The sequence below is a fragment of the Echeneis naucrates genome, chromosome 16, assembly GCF_900963305.1.
Source record: "Echeneis naucrates chromosome 16, fEcheNa1.1, whole genome shotgun sequence".
NCBI lineage: Eukaryota > Metazoa > Chordata > Actinopteri > Carangiformes > Echeneidae > Echeneis > Echeneis naucrates.
In genome coordinates, this window is record NC_042526.1 from 23,049,639 (window position 1) to 23,072,454 (window position 22,816).

Genomic DNA, 22,816 nt, shown 5'->3' on the forward strand with positions numbered 1-22,816 from the left:
GGAGAGCATGATGGTGAGTTTTTCCACTTGAGGAGACAAAAAAACGAGGAGAGCAGAGGGAAGGGTGCACTAAGTTGTTCACAAATCATGAAACAAATAGGCAAACAGAAAGAAAGCAACACTGCGCACAATATCCATTCCAAACAATAAAAAAATAAAGAGCTCGAAGCCTAATATTATGGATTACACCCAAATCCATTTGTCTCTAAACACGGTGCTCAGTCTGTGAGTGTGTTAACAGTACAGCAATCATTTGTCAAAGGCTCTTGGGTAAAGCATGCCATAATGAATCTTACTCAGTCCTCCACAGGTACACAATCATTGTTAATGTGACAGACATCAGAGGATGGTGACACACACCCTGATGCATAAAGAAAGCAAAGAGTCAGAAAGAGAGAAAAGGCCCGCAGAAGGTGAAGTTCATGAACTTCAGGAATATGAGCTACAATGAATGTGACGAGGACAAAGATGATACATGTAAAGAGAAAGTGGCGGTGGGTGGAGGAGTGCGTGTGTGTGTTTATGTGGAAAGGGGGATGCTGTTGTCATTAGGAGCTGGTGTGTCAGGTAAGCGCTCTCTGGGCTTTGTAATTGGATGGTGGGGAGCAGGTGCTGGAGAATCAGCGGCAGAAAGAAAAGGTTACCCCGAGCATTGAAAGAGTGGAGAATAAACGTTGTGTCCTGTTATTCTGGAGAAAAATGAGGAAGCTGTTTCCAAGGTTATGCAGTGGTGGAGAACAGAGGAGAGATCCACAGAACTGTACGCCCACCCAGCAGGGCATGCACACACACACACACACACACACAGTCAGGTACACACATATATACAGGAAGGAAGGCCACCCAAAGGAAACACACAAAACAAGATATGCAGAAACACGGTTTTATATTGTATGCACCTACAGTTATTGAGCAGAAAGACATGCATATATACATAAAAACAGGCAAGCAAGCATCTGCAGACACAGACACACACCTACAGTACAAAAGCAAAAGAAACTGTATATAAAATGTAAACTGCACAAAAGCACACTGAGGTCACACACAGAGGAACATTTGACAGGTTTGCTTAAGTCAATAATCACAAAAAACACCAAAGACCCAAAGTTCCATAGACACACACACACACACACACACACGTTGTACATACACACACCTAGGCTTGCATTGTGGTTGAGAAACTTATGGGCATCTGCCAGCGTGCCTCAAGTGCTCATTCTCGTGGGCCACAGTCTTTCTTTTTCAGCAGCAAGACTGCAATTTGGGTGTGCCGTTGGGCCCGAGATAAGTATAGGCTGACTAATATGCACTTAGGACCCAGAGAGAAATACTTAGGGCTAAATGTTTAATTTGTGTTTGTACAACACATGTCCAATTTGGGGGCTGGTGTCTTTTTCAAAGAACCCGACAACAAATAATTAGGACTCTCCAGATCAGCCACAGGCTTAAAATGGAGGAGCGACGGTTTTTCCGATGAAGGTGAATTACATCCTCAAACGAAAAAAAAAACAAAAACATGTGGAAATACTTAAATCTATAACATCACTGTCTGATGGACGATAGGCCACTAATCTGTAAAGATATATTAACTGAATGGAGGAGGTAGCGGGGCTGTGTGTCATGATACATCCAAAAACTACAAATACATCTCTTTTGTGCATCAAGATGTTGAGGTTGTCTGATAAAAAAGGCAAACTCGCATACATAGTCCCCAAATTCAGCTCACCCAATCCTCCTTCTCCTCCACAATCACTGTCTCGCTTCATCTCACTCTCTTCTTGTCTCATCTGTCAAATCCTTTAATCTTTCCCATTTGTACCCTTTTCAATAGTCCCTCTGCGCCATGCCAGAGGAGGAGGCCTCTCAGGATCTGGGAAATACATGTGGCACATTATTCATGATGTGTGAGCGATGGCTGGATTTCTAGGAAAGAGAGAATTGGATGCCGAGGTGGGCCTTGCATTATATTAACATGCACTGTGCACATTTTCAAGGATTAAATGGAGATTAAAGGAAAAGAAATACGGTGTTGAGATTTTCAGAATGGAAATGACCTCAGACTAAATGTTTAAAAGCGATTGATAAAACTGTGTTGATGTTGAAATAAAGGTGAAATCACAAATGTAATTGTCTTTATTAAATTAACCCCCCTTTTTTTTTTTGACAAATTTTAATATGAAAAAAAATTATGAATATGTTTTATATATATTATTAATTCGGTAACTGAGATTTAAGTGCACAAAATGTGCGTAGGTTAATTTTTTAGTAAGACACAAAATTTGTATCTTTTCTTTTCACGTCAGGTGCAGATTAATTAGAAGTGGCTGCAAACATGCGCATTTTACGCACGGCTGGTGACTTCCTGTTGCTGCTGGACCACACAGTGACCGGCCGGTCCGCCTGTTGTCGGCGCGGATCCCCACGGAGGAGATGCAAAAAAAAAAAAAAAAAAAAAAAGACCAAGCTGCAGGTCTGCCTTAGACAGCGGAGAGAGCGCAGCCATGCAGTCCGGGACAATGTGCTGAATTGGCAGCCTATATATAAGTCTGCCATTTGGACACTCTAATGCCACTTTACCTTATGAGGGAACTTCAACCCGCAGCACCTGCTCAAAACAAAATGCCATAGGAGATCAACTTCGGCGACCCTCCCCCCCCCCGCCCTGCTCGGATTGTTTTTCAGACAGACACTCTCACTTACAAGAGGCGGACGGGGGGTGGTGGGGGGGCGGGGGGCTATAAATTGTTTCTGCCACAGCTCAAACAATTAAAAAACTTGTTGGAAATTGTGAGTTAGCGCATGAGCTGGTGTGTGCACTGCGAACAGAGGAGTGATTTGATGCGCAAACAAAAAACAATTATCTCACAGTGGATGATGGGAACTTGCGCACTCTCGCGCTCTCCAGAGAAGAGTGTTTCAAATGCTCTAGGATTTCAAAATTCTTCAGATGAATCAGAAATCACTGGAGCACTTATCCAGACTTTTCCTTCTGAGCGCTTTACAAACTCAATTGTGTCATGACAGTGTGATCTTTGTGTGTGCGCAGTTCCAGAAGTCCCTTATCTGCAGGCCAACAGCGGCTTATCTCGGAGGAGTAGTGTGTCTGGAAATGCGGGGAAACACCCAAGAGTGGCTTTATCGGTCTTCCCCAGGTCGTCGTCGTGCGCCTTGTCCTCCTGTACCCCCTGTCACATCCTCACGCCCCGGCCAGCGGGCTACTCACTCCGGAACAAAACCGTCTGCTGCCTGCAGGACTCCCCAAGTTCACACACACACACAGCCGGCCGACACTCTGCCGGGCTGCCGTCCAGACAGGGAAGCCTTCTGCCGCTCAGAAAGTTCCACACTTTTCACAACGTCACATCAAGACGCACTGAAAATCATGTAGGAGGAAAAAGGAAACTTACAGACTAACTCTCAACCCTCCCTGTGCTGGGACCGTCCTGTTTCCCCCGGTATTGTCTCCCACTGGACCCCGTGTTAGGGCTGGAGTCTATTTTCATATGTGACTCACGCATTCTTGTAGGGTCAGCCGCCGTGACCTCCGGGGGGAAAGGGAACTCGGGCCCTGAAGACGCCCCTCTATTCCTCTCTCCTCTCGTATTCTCTCTTTCTATTGTACTCGGGTCAGCTAAGCGTGTGTGTGTGTGTGTGTGTGCGCGCGCACGTGTGGGCAGGTCGCCGTCCCGCTGAGCTGTGACTCCCTCTCTGGAGGTGCAGCGGAGCCGGGGGCGCGCACCAAAGAACCACAGAGGTCCGGCACAGCGCGGTGCGTTCACGGTGCTGGACGTGAGGCTACCGCTGTGTGGCCAAGGAGGAAACTACCGAGTGTCATCCAGCGCATCTGCGTGGGAATTTACTATTCAAGCACCACAGTACTATTTTAGGGGCTTTTTAAAATGAAACTTCAGCAAGTTGGAGGGGAAAAAAAGTTTGAATTTACCTGGCTGTTTTTATGTAAAGCTCATTTGCTCACAGTGCTGCAGAGACTGTTCCTAAATGTCTCTGAAATGGGCTGTGAGACTGTTGGAGCATTCTGTGGTGCTGCAGAGCCGCTGAGCCGCCTCCGTTAATAACGCGTGACAGGGATGTAGTGGAGGACGAGCCCCGTTAGAGTCAAGTTCATCCTCTTCTGTACGTGCACAGAACAGTTGCATCTTTTATGGCTGAAATTAACCTTGACCGCCTTTCATTTGGAGCAGAAAGTTTAAACGCTTAATGTGTGTGGAGGGGCTGAAAATGAATTAACTGAACTAATGATTGGAGATTTCTGTTCACATCTGAGCAGTTTGCAGCGTCACAGATTTTTGTGTTAGATTTTTTACTTATAGAAAGAAATTGAGTCTCACTGGAGCTGAATTTTACAAAGTTGTTTTTTGTTGATCGATTTGAGACTAATCTCTCAATTTGACCGTTTGAGTTTATTACAAAGTCCAAAAGAGTTATTAATATAAATGGCTAATATTTCTAAAACTTAAAACTCTAAAACTTAACTGTGCCACTTTGTACAACTAATAGCGCAGATAACAATTGACAATAATTAAACTCATGGTAATAGTTATTACAAATTGTTATCATTACTTTACTCGTGAGTTTTTGTGGCGTTGTGTTATTGTAACGTGCTTCAGTTAGTCTGGAAAATGTGAAGTTTGTCTGACGTTTGATGGAGTGAGTTAGTGTTGGCAGGTCCTGCCAACACCAACTAATTGCTCGGGTCCAATCACGGCCCGTCTGCGCGTTTAAAGGCTCTGATGGAGGCTGAGTGTGCCGCTGTCATCGCTGCCGGTCGTGCAGCAGATAACCGGAGGAACCAGCAGCTACTTTTTCAAAACAAGCAGCCGGGAGGACGCGCCGCCGGTGACGGTCTCCCGGTCCACACTGACGCAACAGGACTCGTCTTACCTGGATCCGCTGATTCTACACCTCGCTGCGTCCGTCTGGATTTAAAATAAGCAAAAAAAAAAAAAAAAATAGAGCGAGAGATAGAGAGAGAAACAAAACAAAAAAAAAAAACTCCTTGGATTGCTCGATGAGAAGAGAGCAGAGAAACCAAAACAAGAGGGGTCAGTTCAAACAGTCTTCAAATCCCGTGCGTAAAGTCACCATCTCTGGAGCGCGGCGGGGACTCTTTGGTAACTCCCTCCGTTCGAGCCGAGCCGACGATCACAAACTACAACAAAAGTGCTGAGTGTCACTGTGAGAGGAGGCGTTCAGCCCGGAGAGCTGTCATGTCTTTTGGAGGGTATTTTTTAAAAAGTCATTGAAGTAACTTCCCGTCCAGCTCTACGTGGAGGTTAAGTGAGAGTGCGGGGCAGTGTCGGGTAAAGAGGCAGAGGCAGGATAACCCCTCCTCTCTCTCTCTCTCTCTTTCCCTCTCTCTCTCTCTCTCTCTCTCTCTCTTGTTTATTATCTCTCTCTGTCTGTGTCTCCGTTTTTGTGTCAAATGTTCATTAAAATATCTTCCATTTTATATGGAATATGTCCTGTTCCCGCTCTTTTCCTCTTATTCAAACTTCTCACCTTTTTTTCCCTCTTGAAGTCAATGCAAGGCGTGCTTGTGCGCGCGCGTGTTGGTCACGTGCAACTTGGAGTGTAAATTAGACGGTTTATTGATTTTTTGTGGTTTTGTTTTGTTTTGTTGATTTTGAATTTTGGGCACATTTTCATGCAAACTTTTTAAATATCAGAAACGAAATCATTTGAAAAACGCAGCGACCCCGGCAGATTCTTTGACTAAAGTTTTTTTGGCATATAAATGCAAATTAAACCTTTTGTTTTTGTCAATGTTTCATAGGCCTGAGCAGTGAATAAATTTCTCATCATCGTTGGTTTATAATTAAAACTTTTTTTGTCTAACTGAAAAAGAAATTTGAAATTAGATCTATGATTTAAAAAAGAAAAATCACCTTCTCTCTTCGATGATTTTCTCTCCAATCTTCTCTGAAGTAAGCTGATATTTTGAAGTCTCAAATATGTAATTTTTGTTTATTTTCCTCAAGAGGAAAAACAAATCGAAATTATTAAAAGACAGGAAAAATATGTGGGGGCGGGTTAGTTAGACTCGTTTTAAAGGATTAATTAATCTAAACGTGGACTCCTCTGGATTAATATCTCCTGTGCTGCAGAAATGTTTAAGTGTCCTGTCGGAGGTTTGAGCGCCCGTCTCTTTTTATTACACCAACTCTTGCGCCACCTTTTGGCGGTTTTAAAGCAGGTCGTCAAACAGAATGTACATTTTGCACATTTTGCGTCCGTGCGGCCGCAAAATGAAGGTTTTGGAAATTGATATAAATAAATAAAACAAAACATCCGGGAAGAAGCCCTAACGTGATAATGCTCCACTTTTAAATTACAGCACCAGCACCTATCTCAAAGTGAGTTATCCTCCACAATTAAAGGCTCCTTTTTATGATTAAAAATCCTAAAAAAAGGGAACATGCTCAGATTATAAAACGTTGTTCCTTTGCCTGCTTTTACATTATTGGGACAGCAGGCTGAAGCCTATATGGAAAGAAAAAAAAACTAAATGGGTGCATAAAAGAAAATTAAATTTCTCCCACAGCTGGTGATTGTGTTTTAACTGACAGACTATTCTGGATTCTTAATATTACCCCATTAACAACACTCACTCATGTTTTAGGACTAAAAATATTCAGCTTGGAATAATAACAATAACAATAATACACTTTCTTTGTAATGAAAATTACATTTAAAACAAATCAAAGTTCTACAGTACAGCAAAAAAGGTAATATAAAACAATCAATCAAACATAATGCAAAACAATCATAGTTGTAATAATTTGGGGCCGTGATATTCTTCAAAAACAACTTTAAACATGACATGTGCCTCTTACTCACTGAAAATCTTAAGATCTATGATTATGGAAGAATGTCACTATTAATTTTAGAAACTTTAACTCCGAGTCACGGCTATCACCACTGAAATCCATTCTCACTGTTTGCACACTGAAGGCGATGTGAGTCAAAGCTCAAGCCAAAAGTCTTCAGTTTCTTCAGAATTCTGCTTCATGTTCTGCTGACAGCAACATGAAAAGAGAGATCACATTTCTCCCGTGTTAGTTTCTTTGAACTGGTCAAATTCAGAATAGAGCTTAATATCCTTCTCCTAACGTACAGAGATCTTAAGGACCAAATTCCATTGTATCTCAGAGAGCTCAAAGTTCCCCCATGTCTCAGCTAGTCAATTTGCTCTCTAAATGTAGGTTTCGTTGTTTCCTAGACTCTCCAAAAGCTGAAAGGGAGGTAGAGCCTTCAGCTATCAGGCTCCTTCCTGTGAAGCCAACTTCCCTTGTCGGTTCGGGCATCAGAAACCCTCTGTGCATTTAAATTTAGATTTTAAAACCGTCCTCTTCTACCTTTTACTGGCTCAGGTGACCCTGAACCATCCCTGAGTTATCTTTAAGGTATGCTGCTTTAGGTCTAGACTGCTGGCTGGACTTCCTTTTCTGTCGTTCTCTCCTTCCCCCAGAAATTTATAACGCTTTACCACATGCCATTAGCTTTCCTTCCATCTTGTCTACTTTGGGCTTCTGCCTTTGTCCTGACTCTCCCTGTCCTCATCCTGCAGGTACAGAATCATTTTTCCATGTTCCTGCTCGAGGCCTGCGGCTGCAATAGTTGTTGGTTATCATTATTAGCATCATTAGAAACAATACCGTTATTGTCTTTTCTGTTATTTGAACCTGCTGCTGATATGTACTTACTACTTACAATGAGGAGTACCTGTCATAAAAGCTCCTTACAGCTACATATTTTGTGTTTCCTCCTACTCTCCTTCTCTCCATCCCTCCATCTATTCTTCTCTCTCCCTCTTTCTCTGTCCTCTAACCCCTCCGCCTTTTCTCTCAACCCAACCAGCCACAGCAGATTTCTTCCTCTTAAAGGAAGTTAGATAAGATAGTAATCCTGTATTGGTTCCTCAGATTTGGAAATTTGCATGCAGCAGCAAAGAAAGTAAAAGAATGAAGAATGATGAAGAAAAAAAGAGGAAATTGACAGATATATAGAGTTAATTTACATCTAAAAGATAAATTTAACCATCATTGTGTACGAAAATAGTTAGTGGAATTGCACATTGATACTGGCAGAGGGGGTGTGGGGTGTTGCTGCTTATGATGTCTGTCCACTGGAGGAGTTCCTCAGGGCTGTCAGAGTGTCCTGCAGGGGATCGGCATAGATAAGAGCTTAGCTGTCATCCTCCACTGAGTCAAGGGGACATCCCAGGACAGAGCTGGACGTCTTAATCAGCTTCCTGTCTGCCACTGAAAAAAAATGAAATACGGACCAGACTGCATGATTGTTCTCTCAATAAATATCTGTTACAATAAAGTCTCACTGTTCTCTGCCTGGACATCTTCACTTTTCTCCTTACCTGTTTGGAATTATTTTTAAAGTCATTGGGGGGTGGCATTATGTGAACAACTCCATCCCCCACCACCAATGAAATGTTAAAAACCATATGCATTTCAGTTAGGAGAGAAGCCTCCTGGTGGACAAAATAGCATCCTGAGAGTTAGGGCTATGGTCCCATTTAGAGGGAAATAGATCATTAAGCTGGGCATGCATTCAGGCACTGAACCACATGGCAGCCTGCCTCAGGATGGAGTAAAGAGCAGGTCACATCCAGCCACCTTTTACATTAGATATGGTTTCTTCTGGTTTCAAAAATAAAAGATGAAATTGCTAATTACTATCCCAAGGTTTTAAAACTACAGTTCAAAAACCAATGGGCGACATCACAGAGGGTTGGCACTTGATTCTCTCAGGTTTTAGATCCACTATGGGATCAGATGCAAGACAAGATGACTTCTATTTCAGTATTGTCATAGTTGTCAGTGCTTGTTTGGGTTTTCCTGAAGACACATCACAGAGAAATCTCACATAATGTTATTACCTATAGACTTATAGGACTTAAATTTAAAAGGTGGCACAGAGAAATGTTCCTTCTTCTTTCTCTTCTAGTGTCAAACTGCATCGCCTGTATCGTTCTGTACAGTGAAATGATAATTTATGAGTGCAGCAGCATTAACTAAACACATTTTGGAGTATGGAGGTCTGTAATTATTATCCTACTTTTGAAATTACAGGCAGGTATTTTTTTTATTAATTGCACATGGAAATAGCATCCAACTAGTTTGCAAAAACTACCAGTGCCTGCCTCTCCACACTTGTGAAGATACAGTCCCTTTACAGTATAATGTGACCACACCCCCACTTCATTTCATATGCTTTTTAAAAAAGTTGTATTAACTGACTTATACATGCGGTCAGCTGGCAGTTTTTTGGTTACACCTAATTGGCAATACAATGCAACACATGGTGCTACAGAGGTTTGCATGCTTTCCCTGCACGTCGGGTTCCTCCCACAGTCCAAAGACATGCCCCTTTAGGTTGATTGGTGGCTCTAAATGTCCCGTAAGCCTGAGTGTGAAGGTGAACGTTTGTTTGTCTCTAGACATTGGCCCTGCAACCTGTCCAGGATTCACTCCGGAGAGATAGGCGGTATAGATGGATGGATGGAGGGACAACCGATATAATAGTCTAGCAGTGAATTACACTGAGATTATTATGTTCATTTTTAAAGAATAGTTACAGAGAGTTGCTGAATGAACTTTGTGTTGATTGTGTAGGATGTATTGCTTCTGATGTGCACGCTTGTGTACCTTCATTAGAGCATGCCTCAGAACCTGCAGTATCTAAAATAAACAAAAGGGCAACTCACATCTCACAGTTTCAACACAAACTGAACCTTCAAACAGCGGTTATTGCGGTAACTGTGGTGATGTGTATTAGATTTGGCCTCAGACAAGTGAGACCCAGCCCACTGCTGGGTGACAGCACAGTTAACTTGACTGTCTGAGACACAGACACACACACATCAGCACATCGTCATTTTGGCAGTGGCAAGTCCACCCTAATAACATACAAGTAAATGGGGAAAGTGGAGGTTTCCTGAATGAAAAGCACCAATGTTAACCTTTAACTGATTTTGATCCACTCATTTTATATTCAATTTTCTATTAAGTACAAGTAATGACCACCTTTGAGACGAAAAGCTCAAGTCTGTATATAGTGTGGTATCAGTAGGAAGGTACTGTAACTGACAGGGAATCTGTTTTCTTTTCTTTCAGCAGTGAAATTATCAAATAGACGGCACACAATTATTTTATTTATTTTTATCATGCGGCACACGCTTCCATACACAATAGGATGAGTTCAACATCATCATGGTGAGCCCAGGCTTGGCATCCACAGAGCTCACGTACATTGGTTAAAAGAAAAAAGTAGTTATTTAACATAGATAGGCTGATTAGGACTTTTTGTGCCAATCACTGGAAATGGTGTCAGCCGTGTTAGTGTGAGCTCTTCAACTCATGATCTACGGAAAACATCTCAAGAAAAAGCTAAAGCACTAACAACAACCAGAGGAATTCTTTTGAGGGTTATTAATTACATAAACATTTCTAATAAAATGTTTAAGAACAGTCAATATGGTTTTACCTAAAACGTATTAGAGACAGCTTGCTGGCAGGTGTTCATAGCATTTTTCATATTAGCTAATTAAACATAATGTTATACCATCTGTTGGCGTTTGGTTCATTTAAGTATGCCTGAAGTCTGAGAGTAGATGGCGTACTCATGGATTCTCCAGTGATTCAAAAAATTGTTTATTCATACTGTATCAAAATATGGTCCACAGAAAATGTTACGGTCGGATATGTCAGTCCTTTTATTTGCACTCTTTCATAGGCAAGTAGTCAAAAAAAAAAAAAAAAGCAACCTCCTGTCTCTCACTCACAGTCAAAAACATTAGACCTCTTAATGTGCCCCATCTGTCTCCTTAAACACTCGTCTTTCCTCACGGCGCCACCCAATTGTTGCCATGGCAAAACTAGTAAAGAAACAAAGACAATTATAATAAATAATAATAATAACAACAACACAACCAGCACCTAATTGTTGATGGCTATACAAGACATAATGACAGGGTCAGTTGGTGTCAAAATTCTTTTGATGGGGTTTAGTTGAATTTCTGTCCTTGTGGTGTCGCTTCCTGTTTTATTTTGAAGCCTGTGTTATACTCCTTTCTCGACTTCCTGTCTAGTTCCTCCTGTGTGATTCCTCTCCCTGCCCTCATGTGTTGCACCTGTGTCACATTGTCTCCCTCTCCCTCGAGCAGATAAGGTGTGCTCCTCATTCCTCCTGTGCCAATTCTTTTTGATTTCTCAGAAGTGCTGCAGCATTATATCTCATTGTTGCCTGAGTTTTGTCTGCCAGACCTTTGTACCTCTGCCTGATTCTCTGCCTTCCTAGTTTTCACCAAGCTTCTGAATACACAACCACTGAGCCTGCCTGATTCCTGACTCCTCCATTGTGTTCACTCAGAATGTACCTGATAAACAATTACAATACAACTAACATATGGAGCCTTAAATACACAAACAATTTTCAAATATAGGACTGCCTTCTCAGAGCAAACAGTTCACTTTTCTCTCTCTGTTTTTTTTTTTTTTTTTTTTACTGCAACATGCCTGATTTGTCAGGGAATGTTTTGGTCCTGTTTCTGAATCTCCAGAAATTTCTTGGGGCAGTTGAATCTGAAACCAGAACAACGTTCCCCTTTGCAAGATTATGTTTTGTATTGTTCGATTTTTGCCTTTCATATGCCATTATGCCTGCCTGCCATACATGTAAATATGACTCAGTAACATTTCACATATACACGTCCTTGTTTTATGTTGAGCCCAAAATATTCTACTCCCACGTTGGCGAAGGGAGGCAGGTCTGAAGTTATTCTGTGCTTGGGGCGGTCCGCCTCTGTGTCGCTTGCAAAAAAGCACATCAGGACTGTAGTTGCATTGTCATGAGCTATCCAATACCTTTCTCTTAATATGGAGAGGGTGTCATTTCTCCCACTGTGTGCTGTTTGTTCTTGAATCTGTTTCAGAATATAGGCTGATCCTTGGACATGATGATTGGTTGTTTGTTCTCTTTAGGCATTGCGGTCCTGGATAGTCTGCCACCTCCTCTTAGCAGTCCGTCCTCCAAAAGAGGGCTCAGGTTGTCGATGTGACTACTCTTTTTTATAAGTTTCCCAGCTGACGATGTGTATGTTTCGCTGTCAAACATTTCCCTTTGGCAGAGCTGATAGTATTTTCTGCCATTGTCAGGTCATCAGTTCAGTGTCTGGCTTTCATCATCTCCTGTTCGATGTGCCTGAGATCTGCAGAGGTAACCAACAGAAGTTGCTTCCTTTTTCAACTCAGTTCCAATGGAGCCCTCCTTATCCTCAACATCCACGCAACTGCAGTCCAGTCTCTTAAATTAGAATGATACATAATGTACCATTAGTGTTTGCAAAGATCTCCCTTTTGACCTCTGGATCACCCTCATAAATTGTAGACTTTGCAGTGTATCCATGTTTCCTTTGCTGCCCACAAGAATTCTGTGCAGACGTTTGTGGACCGTCAACCCTTTTGATGCATCATCTGCAGGATTTTATGATGTGTGGCTAACAGAATTGTGATGGCTATTCTGTTAGCCACGAATGTTTGGTTTCTTTCATTCTCATTGTTTGTGTATTTCAGCACTGTGTTGCTGTCAGTCCAAAAAGGATTCTTCTTGGTCAAGCTATAATTCTGCTTATACCATCTTGTCCATCCCAAATAGCCAAAATGGTGGCAGTCAGCTCCAACTGAGGGATTGTTAGTGGCTTAAGTGGTGCCACCTCAGCTTTTCAAGAGGGAAAAAAACTTGCTCATGCTGTAATCTCAGGTATGTTGCTGTGCCATAGCCCTTTTCACTGGGTGTGTACAGGTGGTCCAAAGTCATGTGGTTTGAAGCACCTACTCGCTTCAAACTGTGTTAGCTCTTTCAGATCAGCCAACCAATTGAGCCAGTATTGCTTCAGGAATTGCAGAATTTGTTCATCCCAGCCATAGTTATTTCTGCACAACTGATAAAAGTGCATCATTTCTTTGCAGGCCATTTGGAATTTGAATGCATCACTTTCCAAACACCATTTGAGCCCTCAGGCTCTTTCCAATGGGAATTGTTCTCCGTCAAAATTGAGCTCACTCACATTTTTGGATTGTTCTTTCTCAGTAATTGTGTGCAGGATTTCGCAGGAAGTCCATTCTTTAAGATGAAAACCCTCCTTTCTGGAAAAAGTCACCAAGGTCATTAGAAAGCTGTACTGCTTTTTCTACAGACAGTGAGCTTTTCAAGCAGTCATCCACATAGAAATTTCTGTGCAGTGTCAATCACTTCATCCGCAAAGCTGCCCTGGGGTCTTCTGCAGTTTTTCCTCGATGCATAGTATTGCCAGCTGGGAGATGACACTGCTCCACATAGGCGCACATTCATTCATTTTGCAACCTGTCTCCTTGTTTAAAGGTTTGTTGATAGCACAGACATTTGTGGCAAAGTCATCTGATTTCATTTTTAGCTTGATTGGATGCGCATCCCTCATGCATTCCCTTTTCTGTCATTTTGATACGCCTCAAAAATTGGAAAGGACAAGAGCTTAACTTGATGTTCCACAAAATGCATGACGCAGTTGAAATTGGGTTTGTGTCTTTGGTTCTCTTTAATATCGCATGCAGTTTTTCTGAATTGTGATTAGTTTGAAAGGAAGCTTCAAAATGGCAACTTTGGGATTGTCAGACATGTTCAATTCTCTCCTAACGTGCAAATCAGCCATTGCATTGTTGCAGCCACAGAGAAATGCAGCATAATCCTGAAGAAATGAAACATTTTCAGCCTTGACAGGAGGCCAGTGATGAACTTTTGCTATATATGCTATGCTGTGATTTTTGTTTCATTGCCAAAATGCTCTTGAGGGAAGGCTTTGGCTGTTTCAAAGCCTCTTCACTCATATGCAAACAGCTTTGTACGTGTTTCCGAGGACACCCTCTGGTGTATCTTCCCAGGAAATATTGCAGTCCCCTTTAGGTTTACTTTTACCTTCCACACAGAGGTTAAAAGCTTGCATGAAAATGTTGATTTAAAGAGGGTCACCTTCAAAAACAGGCATCTTCCTTGGTGGAAGTTGACTTGAGTTTACAGACTTTACGTGCTTTATCAGCACTTCGGATATTTGGCTTTGCCTTCATAGAATCAGTAGCATGGTGTTGTCAGTCATTGAAACAGGTACATGTGAGGGTTTGCTTTGGGTTTTCACCAGGATTAACAGTTGTTTCCTTTGGTCTTTGCTTCTTAAAGTATGATTCCATTCCATCTTGATCTGAAAATGCTTGCAAAACTGATAGTTCTGCACATGCAGCATCTATCTCAGCCTCAAGTTCCATGTGCTCCACTTGTTTGAGTAATGATTCCACCTCCTTTTCCAAAGCGTCTGTCTTTTTAAAAACATAGCTGCACAAGCTCGGAGTGCTGCTGGCTTCAGTTTTTGCACTTGTTGTCACAGTTTGGTGGGGGTGATGCGGGAATGAGGACCCAAAAGCAGGAGCCATGAGAACCAGGTTTTTAATGAACAAAACCAAAACTACAAAATAACTGAGATCAGAGACAACAGGCAGAGACACCAGGCAGGAGTCAGGAAACCAGGCAGGCAGACCAAATGAGACAACATCAACCCACGAACAAGAGCAACGGAGAGACAAGGATCTGACGTGGACTAAATACAGTGACTGGACAGGACACAGGTAAACCACATTAGGGAGGTCAACACGAACAAAAACAAGATTTTCAAAATAAAACAGGATGTGAACACAAACAAAACTTAATCCCTGACACTTGCAATTTGAATTGATTTGCCAGATTGGCTTGATCTGGATGGCCGTGAATTTTCACATAGCTGTTTTTGTCTGATCCAAAATTTGACACGCAATCTTTCGGCTTTATTTCATCAGTGATGTCATCAACATGACGTGCACACTCCAAACATTCATTTACACTCAACAGTTCTGTTTTGAATCATATCTCTTGATTTTCTTTGTCTTCCATGGGCAACATCTCAAGCAGAGTGCTATGAGCAGCTAATGCAACCTTGATCAACTTTGGATATATGTTAAAGTTGCTTTCAGTGTCATTTGTACAACCAGGCTCACACATCAACCGCTGCCCTGTCCTTTTAGCTCTGCAGCCTTTTTCTGTTTAGATTCTCGGAACCCCCTATTTTACAAAGCAGTGCCTTTGTGGTTGGTTTTGACTCTTTCTTTTTGACAGAAAGCCCTGCCCAATTGTCACTTTGAGTGTCAGCTGGACTTGGATCAGTAAGAGATGTTACCTTTACACACAAATCAACCTCATCCACTTTAACTCTGTAAAACTCTGTAAAACGCCATTTATTTTCATTTTGTCCTAGGTGTAGGGGAAAGACAAGGTTCAGAGGCTTTGTCTCTGTTCATGCATCAATATGAGAGTCAGGTCATCAGGACCTGCTCTGGTGCCTGAAAAATAAAAACATTAAGTAGAAGACATCTGGGTGCCAGGACAGAGAACTGCACTACACACACACACACAGAGCTGCACAATCAGTATGGTTGAAGTTCATGATAAGGGTGAAGGCTATCCACACAACACACACATGTAACCTGTCCTAGGTATAAGAAGCATGTCACATGTTTTTCTGGTTGGTTCTGTCTCTGACTACGTTGTCAGTAGGGCTGATGTGAATAAAGAGATTCCCCATCTGACACCTGTGTCCAGACAACACGATTTCCTCTTTTCCACCTCTTTCCGCCATAACATAATTGGTGACCTCGACGTGATTGAGTTTGGATCCTGGGCTGAGAGGGAGGCCACCATGTCCCACACCAAACAAAGCTGCAGCCTAAGGTAGGTTAAATTAAACCTACACTAGCACACTCGCTGCGGGGGGTGACGGCTAAAGTCTCAGCTTTTGTGGATGCACTCGAAATGAATATCCTTGGATTGAGGCTATTGGAGCCAAAACATTGTTGAAGCATTGTTGAAGGAAAGAGTGGTGGAGGATCAGAGGGAGACACAGGTCCCAGGTGAAACCTGCACATGGAGGTTCTGCCAGCATATTCTGTAAAAGTGTGTTGTATTATTATGGTTATGTATTTATGAGAAGCACGGAAGGTGCTCTGTGGCAGCTTGATCAATGTAGGTGTAAATTCCATTTTGGCTGATCGGACATATCTGGCAGTGCGACTGGCCAGTCATAGTGCTTGGATAGGCTGTCTGAGAGAAAGGAGGGACAAGTTGGACCCCTGTAGTGTGTTAGAAAAGTTAAGCTGTCCAACCACAGAACGAAGCCGGAGATGCTCGAGCTGTGTGCTGTGGAAATAAGAGTTTAGTGAAGCGCTGTATGATAAGTGAAGAGCCGGCGCCAGGAGCTCCCTGGTTTGTGTGCATGTGATAACAGGCTGAGGATTTAAATGAGATGGGAAGCCCACTGTGAGCTACGCTGTAAATCGGTGGGGCTATGGTGAAGTCTTTGGGCGGCAATACTCTTAACCGGGGAACCTTAACCCAAATTGTACTCACTTATTAATAAATACATATGTGCAGGAGTGTCATAGTTCATCCGCTAGTCAAGGAACGAGCCGAACTTAACAGATGCATTTATGTAGCAGTGCAGAAGAAAAGAGAAAGAGGCAGTTAAACTGCAACCTATAAGTTCAAGTTCATCGAAGAAAATCAGTCAGATCCTCAGCCCTGGATTGGGGCAATTTAGAATTAAATACGTTGTAATTATAATACCTGTGTATAAATCCTAGCTAAGAGTGAATTTCAGACCTCTCTAATTTCCAACTTACAAAAGTTCAAACAGGAGAAAATGTTCAGGTTACTACAGGTGGAGCTGGTCTGGCCAGCCAGTTCTCCCACTCCCAATAAATTAGTTGGTTAAATTTAAAATGAAGTCCCATAAATCTCCTGAACAACCAAGTGGGTTTAAAAACCCCAAGAATTAGGACATAAAATAAATAAACAAATGCATGTAGATAATTTCTCCTGACAAAGACAACTAACCAGACTTGACTTGGACTGACGGTGAGTGCTTCTGACAAAAAAAAGGGGGGGAGAGAGTGAATAAAGTGTGAGAGAGAAGTGCTGGGTGAAAGTATTACACTGAATGCTGATGGGTCCAGTGGACTTTTCAAAAGAACACAGCAAAGCTGTTTGTGCTGATACGCTGTGTCACTGAATATACTGTAGCAACTCTAAAATTCTGAAAGTATTTTGCATGAGCAAAATTCCATTCTATGAACATAAAGTGTTTTTATAATGCAAGCTGTCTTTTTTTGGTAAATCTGCAACGTGTGGTTAATTTGAAAAAATGCATAAATGTATGTTGATCTGCAAGGCTGGGCGTAACTGAATGGATGAGAGAGAAGTGTTTTATGGTTGAGGGGAGACCGTTGGAAGTGAACAAACAGAGTGAGGTGTTCAGGCCAGGTTGTAGCGCAGAGAGGAAGTCAGAATCGAAGGAGTTAAAGGAAAATGGAAAATGAGCAAAGAGGAACGCCTCCAGGCTCCTCCTAGTCAAGTGTGATTGGTGTGAGTGGCCAGCGGGAAGTGAAGAAGGCGTGTGTGGGCGTGATAGTACAGTTTACTCAGATGGCAACTGGCCGAGGAAAGTACACAGACACAGAAAGCTAAAAATAGTTCCCCGTCCCTTGTGCTTTCCCAAGTCCTGTTCAGAGACATAGAACTTTTTTTTCTCTCCTCTCTTTCCTTATACATCAGTTAACATCACTTTAAAAAGTGCTAATAGCAAGATGAGTTTTGTGCCAACAGCCCTGATCGGAGCTAAGTATCCAGAATACTTGAAACCAATTACTAAAATTTCTAAAAAATGGGAGAAGCGAACAAAAGGAATGACCTCTGCATGGCCCAAGGATGGCACATTTGACGTGTCAGTGTGTGAGGACATGGAAAGGCAAATCAAAGATCATAAAATAAAAGACAAAAGTAAGAAAAGACAAGATAAAAGAGACTTGGAGATAAAAATGTTAAACATGTTTAAAAAAGAAGGAGAAAACTACAGGAATTTTCTGAAGGAAGGTTTGACTGAATTAAAGAAAAAAAAAATAAGCGTTACAAAAACCCCAAGCAGGAGCCAGCAGGGGTGTATCCATCCCTGGCTGGGGTCATCAATTTTTCAGGTGACTTTGACCTGTTACCGCAGGCTGTATTGAGCGAGTGTGACCCAAATGATAGCTCAAGAAAACAAGAAAACGCTCAGATGAGAAATGATCATGCTAATGGTAATGCAGTCCTGAACAGTAATGCAGGCAACCAGGAGAACTCTGAGATAAACAGAAGTCAGTCAACAGGGTTAAACAGAACAGCAAGCCAATCTCAGATTCAAACACCACAGACTGACATAGCCATGGCCTCAATATACTGTAGCACTGAAAGAAAACAACCAAAAGTGCTAGACTGTTATGCAAAACATAATGAGTCGTACTGGGTTTGAACTTGACCAAACAGAAATGGACTTGCAAAGAGGGGAAAATCGCAGAATGATTCAAGAAATTGAGAAAGAAATAGACAGCTTACGTAATAAGAAATGTAACCTGGAGGAAGCACAGGTAGCCAGTGACGTGGACAAACCTGCTAAAAGATCATCAGAAGGACAACAAGGAGGTCAAACATATGACTTTAGGCTCAGACCACATCTGTAAAAACCTGACTGCTACACAGACGGCCAATATCCAATATTAATTAAAGGAACTGAAGGACATTATGCATCGTGGCAAACACTCGACCTCGCTGGGTTGGTCAGCCGGCTGTCTGATATCCATGGAGGTGCAAACAAATGGATCAGAGCTTTTAAGGAAGAAACTGTGGACAAACTGCTGGCCCTGGGGGACATTAAATCCATATGGACACAGTGTTGTGGTGCCCCTGTTATGCAAAATATACTAAAAACCAGCAAAAATGACTGGATGTTGAACCCCAGAGCAGATGGAACTGAGTTCAATGCATATCGATCCATACTCTGGAAGGCACTGCGCGGTGAATATCCAACAAAAGTAGATCCAAAAGTGTTAAAAGGGGAGCCCCTATCAGAGACTGAAAATGCTGCAGCCTACATAACATGTCAAATGAGGAGGTGGAAACAAGAGACAGAGGAAGAAATAGAAAAGAGCTTGGTGTTGACCACGTTGTTTCGCAATGCCAGCCCCTGTCTGAAGAAGGTTGGATGATGTTGTGGGATTGACATCCATGCCACATGAACAGTTTCGTGATCATGTGGAGCATGCTGTTGACAAACACAGGACGGATGAAAAACGAATGAATGAGAAGGACAAAAACATGAAAAAGAAAAATTGCACATTTGCAATTGGATGAGCTGCAACGAAAGAGCAGGCAAATTCTCAGGTTGCAGTCATGACGACCAACGACACTCAAGCAGCAATGGTGCAGCCGAGTGAACTGACTGCACCTGTCCTGGCGGTGGGGGCACAGAATGTTATGCCACCCCACCCACTGACACAACCAGCTTTTGGAGCTCCCCATGCTCAGCCATCCACCAGTGGTCAATGTCTATCAGCAACAACATGACATGCAACATTCTGGCAATCGTCATCAGGGGTCATGTTGACCTCGGAGGATGTATAGAGGAGGTGGACGTGGTGGTGGTTGCACAAAGGGGTGTTGGAATTGTGGTGAATATGGACATATTGCTGATCGGTGCCAACACTCTCAAACTGGCAGAGACTTTCAGTACGGCCTCAACGGGGTGGAGCTGGAGGCCCGGTAAACCCATGGGCAGGGCCCAATCACGGCTACTAGGGCTGCCCAGAGAATCCTAAAGGGGAGGGTTAGTTCCCAACGGTTATCATGGGGACTGATGAAGAACCAATGCTGCAGGTTCAAATAGAAGGCAGGCAGACGCCCATGTTGGTAGAAACTGGAGCAACTTACACCTGTGTAAGTCCAAAGTATGCCACTCACCTCCTATTGTCTGAAAAATTTGTTGAGACGGTAGGATTCTCAGGAATAAAGCAGCTAATTCCAATGACTGCTCCAGTGAAAATTGCCACTAATAATTCCAAAATCAAAATTCTAATATTAGTGTCAAGCCAAACCCCAAAAAATTTATTCGGAAGAGATGTGTTGTGTAAATTAAGAATTACAATTTGGTGCTCTCCTGTAGGAGTTTATGTTGACAAAGACGGCCAGAAAAAAAACTGAAAGGGCTAATGTTTATTGGCTGAGCGAAATCTCTACACCAGTAACACAGGTGTTAGAGAAGTAGGGAAAGTACATCCAGGCCCAAAGCCCAACAGCCTCTGAGCCATCGTTTGACTATCATTGCACAATATTCTATGATGAGACAAAAAGTGAGAAATTCGAAGAAGAATGGGACAAAATGACAAAAGGAATCAAAGTTGAGCTGATCTCCCGGTACATTGTAATTGGGCAAGAAGGAGCAGTATTACAGGTAGAATGTAACCCGTTTCTCACAGAATGGTTTAATATGCCAAAATCAACACCACACTTTACCTTGCTAAAAGGCAAAAATTTTAAAGATAAACCCTCTGGACCATTGATGGAAACTGCCAAAACTGATAACCCACTGATTTTTCATTCCCCAGAGGCAAACATGATAAAGATCCTGTGTGGCACATCAATGTTGGCAAAACCCCAAGAGGTGATACTGATGCCAAGTCACACTGTTCTAATAACCAACGAAATGGAACAGACAAATGTGGAGTTGAAGGATGACATGTTCCAGAAGTGTTGTGCTCAAAGCATGATATTGACTTTGGCCTTGTGAAATCTGTCAACCCCGTACAGGTAAAGCTAAAACCAGGCGTGCGACACCCTTGCCGCGCTCAATACCCACTGAAATCGGAAGCAGAAGAAGGAGTGAATAAAACAATTACAGGGTTAATCGACGCAGGAGTATTGGTTGAAACACATAATGTATGCAATACCCCTATTTTACCTGTGTTCAAATCAGACAAATTAAGACACAAGTTGGTTCACCAACAGATCACCAACAGAACACCTTGGTTCACCTCACACACTACTCATGAACGGCCACCTGAAGCAAAACTAAGAGGTCCTCATAAGCGACCGTCGCTTGAGCAATTGCAAGATGAGCTAAAGGCATAAATGAAACAACTAACTGCTATCCATAGATTTGTATACATGCAGGAAAAAGTCTGTGAAATCAACCAGAACCAGGATCCAGCCCGACCAGTGGTGCTAGGAGATCAGGTGCATGTGAAAGTCTTCTGTCGAAAGTGGCACGAGCCTAGATGTGAAGGACCTTACAAGGTTGTAAGAGCAACGCCGACGGCTGTCCAGGTGGAAGGAAGCAAGACTTGGTATCACCTAAATCACTGCACCAAAAAGGTTCCGAAAGACAGAAAGGGCAGTATAAAACTGAGAGAGAACGATGAGGAGAATGACTGTGTGGTGAAAACTAGTGACAGGCCCTCTCCTGTTGATGTCACTAGGCAATCTGGAACACATGAAGCCAGTGCCAACCAGCCACTGCCAGGCCCAAGAAGATCCAAGCGACTGCAGGACACTGGAAGGAAAGCACCAGACCACGAAGGGAGCCGCTCCAAATGATTCAGATGAGTACGATTCAAAAACAAACACATCCATCCAGACAGTGCTAGGGCCCACACCAGGTTCACGCCACACCAACCGTTACTAGTAAAACACATGCTGAGACACAAGTTAGCCGAGACAAGTACACTGTATGGGAATGGGTGACACCCCAGACCATACCAAGTGATGTTAAGTCAGAGGAAGCAACTACAGTTACGACTACAGTAAGAGCCAATAAGACAATGACCCCTGTGACCATAGTAACGACAGAACCAACAGTTATGACTGAGAAAGTAGTAATCACAGTCCATACAGTTATCATTGACCCAATAATTAAAATTATTAACGTTGAAGAAATCACTCCAACCCAATGTGTGGGGAGGTTGTGTTGTGTAATGTTCTCCCATTAAGGTGGATAGGATTATGTGCTTTAGTTAGATTGCAAATTATGTATGAAGGAGTGAATGAAATAGTCAAGCAGGAAATGGAGTAAGATCAACCTCGAAGATCAAAGTGATATTTCATTCTGGACGAAGGAATACAGTTAGAACCAACTACAGCAGTGACTTGTTTAGAGCTTTGGGGGAACAGTTGCATGCAACTACCACAGTAGCATGGCAGAATCGACAGGTGTTGGAATGGATGACTGCAGAACGAGGAGGTGTGTGTCAAATGTTTGGAAAATATTATAGTACTTGTATCCCAAACAACACACATGCTGATGGATCATTCACAAAGGCCATGACTAATTTACAACAGTTAAAAGACAAATTAAGGGGAAATGCTGGTTGGGGAGGTAGCCTGTCTTTGGATTGGCTGAACCTAAATTTAGGAAAATGGGGAGCCATTTTGGCCGTGGCAGCCATGAGTGCTGCCATAGTTCTAATTCTGGTTTCTTTTTTGACATGTTGCATCGTTCCCGTGCTGAGGAGACGGTGCTTGTAAGCAATGGACAGACGCACGAACATGATGATTGGCCTGCAGGGAGCTCGGATGGTAAATAATCTGGCAAATGGACAAACGACTCACATGTGTCCAGTGGTCCAAGGACTACTGCGGAACGTGAAGTGATTCGTCACACCGGATTATTTGAACAATGGTGATGATTCGGAAGACCAATCAGAGTAAGAGAAGATGGAGTTCTGAGTACAAAAAGCCCGACGGGGGGGACATGGGCAAGACCTGTTGATGGACTCAATGAACTGAAATCTTTAGATGTGAGTTTGAGTGTTACTCATACACACACACACTCTTTAAGGTAACGTGCTTGTTGTCGTCAGTTGAG

The 22,816-nt window shown here is 42.6% G+C and overlaps 1 protein-coding gene across 7 annotated transcripts in view; it reads right to left on the bottom strand.

Annotated features, from left to right (window-relative positions):
- The window catches only part of LOC115056509 (transcription factor SOX-6-like), a 103,694-nt gene extending 98,421 nt beyond the window's left edge, over nucleotides 1–5,273 (bottom strand). For 4 of the 7 annotated variants that reach the window (XM_029523004.1, XM_029523003.1, XM_029523000.1 and 1 more), the window contains exon 1: nucleotides 4,903–5,273. The gene's annotated coding sequence lies outside the window, so the exon portion shown is untranslated. Of the gene's footprint in view, nucleotides 1–3,407; nucleotides 3,471–3,514; nucleotides 3,579–4,902 lie in introns of those variants that run through there. The other 3 variants (XM_029522998.1, XM_029523002.1, XM_029522999.1) reach the window with 3 other exon arrangements.
- Nucleotides 5,274–22,816: the final 17,543 nt, after the last annotated feature.